This window comes from Pollicipes pollicipes, unplaced genomic scaffold, assembly GCF_011947565.3.
Source record: "Pollicipes pollicipes isolate AB1234 unplaced genomic scaffold, Ppol_2.1 Scaffold_2923;HRSCAF=3430_pilon_pilon_pilon, whole genome shotgun sequence".
In the NCBI taxonomy this organism is placed as follows: Eukaryota; Metazoa; Arthropoda; class Thecostraca; order Pollicipedomorpha; family Pollicipedidae; genus Pollicipes; species Pollicipes pollicipes.
This window is the reverse complement of record NW_023596192.1, coordinates 6,080-12,866: the sequence shown is the minus strand read 5'-3', so window position 1 is coordinate 12,866 and position 6,787 is coordinate 6,080. Positions and strand designations below refer to the sequence as shown.

At 54.0% G+C, this 6,787-nt stretch overlaps 1 long non-coding RNA gene across 1 annotated transcript; it reads left to right on the top strand.

The window, feature by feature from the left end:
* The first annotated feature begins 2,495 nt into the window (after positions 1 to 2,495).
* Positions 2,496 to 4,448, top strand: LOC119114683 (uncharacterized). The gene is made up of 2 exons (XR_005096048.1): positions 2,496 to 3,338; positions 3,614 to 4,448. It is a non-coding gene; the product is annotated as an uncharacterized LOC119114683 (long non-coding RNA).
* Positions 4,449 to 6,787: the final 2,339 nt, after the last annotated feature.

The following is a 6,787-nucleotide window of genomic DNA, read 5'->3' as shown; positions in this document are numbered from 1 at the left end:
AGCTCCTGACCGGGAGCTATAATGTGGGTCCTAGTGTTCTACTCGGCAGACCTTCTTGCCCGGAAAGACACAAGGAATTTCATTTGTGTTGAAAACAGTGGGTCGAAACGCGTTTAAAAACGAGCCAGGCCATGCTACGTTTGCCTGAGAAACTTTTTTTTTGCAGAATTGGTTAGTGAAACAAATAACATCAAAAGGTTTGAGCCTGCGCGCCCGAAATCTCGGGAGCGAGGACAGCGATGGTCTGGGTTGCAGTTTCCGGGAAATGGAATGGCGTTGGCCACTGGAAGTAACACCACGCACCCCGCGCGAGAACGACCGTCGTAAAATAATGGTTCCGAATGTCCTTCAACATAAATTCACAGCGTGCAAAGAAAACACTGGGCCTACCCTTCATTACCTTTGAGGCTGTATTCCTGATAGATGAACAGTTACAGCAACATGAAAAGTAGATGTTCTATATTTACCGCCCCAGTTCCACCGCCAGCGCCATCTTGCGGTGCTGCACAGGCCAGGCTGTTCTTAACATCGATCCAAAAATCGCACCTATGAAATATATGCCCGGACTGCCCTCCAAATGTACGCAGTGATGTCCCAAAGCGTTCAAAGGTACTTCTTTCAGATGCGCCATCATTTTCGTCCACTCGTTGGCCACGGCTTAGTATTAGCCACAGGTCCGACGCTGCGCGGCTTACGGAGACTGCAACGCCTCGCGGGGAGGTTTTGTTACTAAGGTTTGCGAGCGTGCATGCTCAAAACTGCGTACATAATTCGTGTAACTAAACGATTTTGACTAAATCTTGAACACTTCCTGATAAACATGGCTTGGCCAAGTTAACACAAAATGTTAACCCATTTTGATATACACTCTACATTCGCGGGCCTCTGCAGAACCCGGATGAGAATTATGACGAAGGTTCTTAGTTCTATCAGTTTAGAAAGAGTCCAATGGACCGTTGTAAAATAGGGTAGTACCGACGCGTTATGTGATGAACTCGTTTTACGCATGATTTCTTTAGTTAATACATTAGAAAATGCAGTCCAAATTTATCTCGCGGTCACTTCTGGCTTCTTTGTCAAGAACAGAGAGAGAATGAAAAATATCGAAGAGCAGCTCTCATTGACAAACGGGACATATCTAGGCGATTTGGGGGGGGAGAAATTTCCACTATTAGGGCCCCTTCGTCAACCCTGCGCCCCCCCCCCCCCTTGCCAAGGCTCTGGATTCACGACTGCGTGACGTCTTTGCTAGCCGAGCGTGCTGTACACTGCTTGTGGGTGGACCCGTGACGATAGGCTCCGCTTTGCTCCGGTCTGGTCTCTCGATTTGTGCGGTCATTAGTTGGTTCTGCTTGAGTGCGGCAACTCTGGTGGTGTTGGTCATTGACAAAACCTTCCTAAAAAGAATTATTTGCGCTTTCCTGTGCATGCGGCGAACGGTTTGTGTGCCTTCTGTCGGCCCTGCACCGGGCCTTCCCCCACTTTTTTGGGGGCTTTACTCCGCTCTTGTTCTAGGTGGACTTCATGAACAACGAACGAGTGTTGGCGGGCGGCGGCGGCGACTGCAGTGGTGCCTGCTGAAGTATCGCATGCATGGGCCGCTGCAGTGGGCAGCAAGCGGCATCGAGTGCGGCCGAGCAGCCGACCAAGCCGTGACGGTGGCCCGACTGAGCCCGCCGCTGTCGCCTGCCGGCCGCCGGCCTGATCCGGCTGACAGCAGTGAAGCAGTCGGGTCTGACGAGAACCCGTGCCATTGGTGCCGGTCGGTCCAGGACGGCTGATTCGGAACGCAGGTGTGGGCTGGTGGAGGCGGCCTCGCTCTCGGCCAAGCCGTGCACCTCGTGCCGTATGCTGGCCGACCTTGTGCAGGCTGAAGGACGGCGGACGTCGCGACACGGCACGGCGCCAACAGTGAGGTGGACCAGGCTACAGCCGTGTCGGGCGTGTAGAGCCGGTCGGTAGACGTGGTGCGGGCGCGGGATGACCTGGACGAGCTGCGCCAGTACCTGACGGGCCCGGGCGCCACCGGTTGGGGTCGGCATCGGCGGCCGGTGCCGGACCGGACAGTCAGCCGCAGCAGACCCGGCGGCGGTCGCGTGGGCGCCGGGCGGACCCTCAGCTTCGACGGCCGGCTGGTGGCACAGTCGACGGCTCCACGCCGAGACGGTCGACAGTGCAGACGAGAGCCGGTACAGGCCGCGGGTGCCGCCGTCAGTCGCAGGACACAGCTCGTCCGTTGGACGGCGGCCACAGCGCAGAGGCGAGCGCTGCTCGATGTGATGGACCACGATCAGGAATAGCAGGACGCGCCCCAGGACCAGACGCGCTCCTCCGGAGAGGGGAAGGGGAGGGGCTCCCCCTCAATAATGAACAGCCTGCGAATCTCCTGTCGTTGGCATTGGCTGGTGTTCGCTGCCGGTAGTCAGGCCCCTGCGGCATCTCGGTCAGGCCCCAGCTGCTGCAGTTGGGACGTGGGCCCGGCCGGCACCGGGACCGGCATGAGCGCGTCCAGAGTGACAGGGGTGGATCGGGCGAGGGCGGCGCCTGGTGCGCAGCCGGCGCCCGCGCAGCCGACACCGGAGGCGCAGCAGCAGCCGCCGGCAACGGAGCCGCGCCACCACAGGCACCACAGTCAGGCCTCCGAACTGGTGTGTGTCCTTGTCCCACGGCGGAAGCACGGCACTCCACGGAACCTAGCGGACATGAGGAGCGCCTCGGACAAGGGGACAATGGATCGCACTTAAATAAATAGGCATTGTTTTGTGCCCCCACTATATGTTTGGCTGAGCGTGAAATCACCTACCTAAATTCATCCAGTTAACCGGAAGACGAGACACGTGAGCCACTTCTCCAGAGTGATCTTTGAAATGTCATCACGTGGAGTTGTGTGTCGCACCGGTTCAGAAACGTTAAGTCAAAGTTGTAATGCCGTTGCAATACGTAATCCCCCGGGCCGGATCGGAACCTGCCGATCACTGCTTCGGACCTGCACCCTCTGCCACTTACCACTGCGTCGGGCGCCCCGCGGGAGCTGGAGTCGCTGAGAGATGGCTCCCTTCTGCCAGTGGGTTCGCCGCTAATGAAGGTGAGACCCCGTGTGGATGGGGACGGAGCGCTTTAGGCCACAACGAGGACCGACGAGCCGCCTGTAGTGGTTGTGCCCGAGTGGAGTCACATCACAGCGCTGATGGTGGACGAGGGACATCGTCGATGTTTGCACCAGGCGTCCGCGTCACCCTTGCTCTGTTCTCTGCAGAGTATTTCATTCACAGGAGAACCATACACAGGGTCGTCGGCACACGCAGTAGGTGTCGGTGCCACAACGGACTCCTCCATAGGTATGTGGAGAGCCTTCTGCCACCATTCCAGGTCAGAGCCATGTCAGAGCCATTCTGGATGTTGGTGACCGACTATTCCGTTCCCTTGTACGCTGACGAAGACACAAGATCTAGGCACTAATGCTCACGTGTGTGTTACGTTTCGTGTCATTCACCTCGAGCGGGTGCGAAGCCAGAGTACTGAAATGATTCCGCTACGTTTGACAGGGCCTGCAGAAGCCGTGGACCTGTGTCGGGGTTGCCTGATCCGACACTGGCTGACTGAATGTCTGCAGGTGCTGCGGTGCTGGAGCAGCCCCGAGGCCGACCCACCCGTCTGCCGGCGGTTGGCGAGGTCATGCTGGTCCACGGCGGAGGCCCTCGCGGCTCGTGACTTTCGGCCAGGGTGGCTTCGCTCATCAAAAGACCGGATGGCCGCTGTCGTGCCGCGGCAATTCTGCTCCGCGGAAATCTCACTCGCCGACCCACCGCCAAGCTGTACCGGCTGGAGGCATCGCCAGACACCACCTGTGACCGCGATGCGGACCTGAGCCGGTCGTCGTGTGGCACGCCTCCGGCGGTGTTTAGCGCGGCTCGGCACCGAAAGAGCGCGGTGATGCGCGAGCAACGGTGCCGCCCAGGTGCGGGCGTACGCGTACCGTGACGCCGGTGGACGGTCGACGTGACGTGGCGTCGACCCAGCTGCTGAATCCTGGTGTCGTGACTGTGTCGTGAGCGCAAAATAAAAGTAGCTTTTGTGCTCCACTCAGACAAAATTAGGTTTCTTGGTCCACGAAACCTCTCATGTGCCAAATAATCCGACGATGAGACATGTGAACCAATTTTCGAGAGCGCTCCTTAACTACCGCCACGTGGCGTTGTGCCGGTCCAAAAACGTTTGAGTAAAAGCTGCATTAGATACCTTTTCAATGCATAGTCCTCCGGGTAGGATCCAAAACTGTCTACCATTGCTTGCTTTCTGTGGTTAGCGCTTGAGCCTTCCAATTGCCTTCTGCTATTTGTACAGGTGATGTTGCATCACCGCAAACACGAAGGCTTAAGAGGACTGTTTCCTACTGGAAGATATTGAGACAAGTCTGATACACGATGAAAATACTCACTTAGAGCTATTGGCATGCTTTTAAATGCGGAAGACTGTTCTCAACAACAGGATGTCATGTTTTGATAACTAGCGCTCCTCAATACGTCATCATTTGATTTTATCATGGAACGTTTTGTTGACGTCAGAATCACTGACATTGTAGTTGTAAGAGGTATTCCATTGCCACGTTCACATCCAAATTCCTGGAGACTTTCCATGGTTAAGCCATCACCCATCCTTCATGCATATATGCCCTTTCATACAATTCTGCTGCTTAGGGGAAAATAGAACGAAAAACGAGACAAGTGACATTTGTCGCCCAATGGTGACATTTTGAACCGGGAGCCAATGAAAACGGCGCGTTGCGGACATGCTCTCGACGTTAACTGAATCGGCGTAGGGAAAGAACTTCTGCTGTTTCGTTGTTTATCGCGGAAGTTACCTTCTTTCGTCGTTGCCTCTTGGATTTATTCCGCACGCGCCTATTTTTGAGAAGAAAAAAAAACATCTTAGATTATGAGCGACTTGGACCGACCGCAAACATACAATCTGGACGTATGACGGGATCAGTATTGCGAATTTGAAAGTGAAAAACCGTAAACTGACAAACAATGCACTTGGGTGTACATTCTTTGCATGCCATAATGGTACGTCGGCGGGGACGTGGAGCATCGCTCACGCCTGTGCAGGCGTTTACATGGCTAGACGCTGACACGGAGCACAGCTGAAGCCAGGTGCAGCGGCAGCGGCGCAAAGCATGGCCCGCACCAGCGCAAAACACATCCAAACATGGCTCACGTCCGTAGCGACACCGACATGCAGCCAGAATTCGACTGTGCAGAGGCGGTAAAGGTTGCGTGCCGATCGGTCTCATAGGCTCGGAACATGGGGGTGTCTGCAGCCAATATTGGAGGTGTCGGACGTTTTTGGTGACGTTTGACCAAACCAACCATCACCATGTTTTGAAAAGAGAGGATTCCAACAATGGCGCATCACTAAGTGAAAGTTTTGTAGTAGTATCTGCTCCATCCGCTTGTAGAGGGATGTTTCCGGGCCGATTTTTCCACGTTTTGGAATTTTGGTGACCTTTGACCTATCCGAAGGTCACCATGTCCTAAGGAAAAACAAGCTGTCGACCAAGCGGCATGAAATGGTGATCGTTGCATATTGATTAATGCCATAGGCTCGGAGCATAGGATTGTCAACAGGTTTTGGCGGCTGTTTAATCTCTCCCGTTCTTGGAGGCCAACGGACACAAATTGATGCACTGGCCGCAAACAAGAATGAACATTAAAGATACCGAAAGAGAGAGAGAGAGAGAGAGAGAGAGAGAGAGAGAGAGAGAGAGAGAGAGGAGAGAGAGAGAGAGAGAGAGAGAGAGGAGAGAGAGAGAGAGAGAGAGGGAGAGAGAGAGAGAGAGAGAGAGAGAGGAAGAGGAGAGAGAGAGAGAGGAGAGAGAGAGAGAGCGAGAGAGAGAGAGAGAGAGAGAGAGATGAGAGAGAGAAGAGAGAGAGAGAGAGAGAGAGAGAGAGAGAGAGAAGAGAGAAGAGACGATCATACATATATATAATATATATATATATATATATATATATATATATTCATATCGCTAGCATACGTATTCCAAAGAAGTTGAGTTCTCATCCATGATGTCAACTTACGACTCAACCCAAATCTAGTTGTAATGTCAGACATGGGATACCAAATCTTTGTCAAGAACACAATTAACATGCCAAAATGTTGCCACTTTGTCTGATGTGATCAACATAACTAGTTGACCATGTGCTAAAGTGCAGGATTTCAGACACATATATAGACATGCTAGCCAGAACTGCGCTCAACACAAGCTGAATTGTGAATTAGCTCATGAGTTAATCACTTCGGGGTGAGTTATAGGCTGCATCTGCTCAGTAGGAAAAATGCTGGTTTGGGTCACAGGGGCGGATCCAGAGGGGGGGACACGGGGCCATGCCCCCCCCCCCTTGGGCCCCGAAGGGGTACATTGGCTCCGAAGGGGCCCATAGCCGGGCGCAAGGCCGTGTAATGAGGTATGATCATCCGGGGATTTTTCCCGCACTTTTTCCTGGCCATTACAGTGACGTCACAGTCGCAGCCTCCGCCCCACCTGCGTTACCTTCGCGTCTGCCACACCGGTATGCCTGCAACCAAATGCATCTGGTGGTCGCCGCAGGGCACTTCAAGAAGTGCGATGAGGAAATATGGAAGAGGGATTTGTTACCACGCTGGGTTAATAACAGCGAACATAGGCCTAGGAACCGGGAGCCCATGTGCCATGTCACTCCCACTCGCTGAGGATACCTAACATTGAGTCTATGGCAATGCATTGAAATTGGCCAGCCCACAGCTG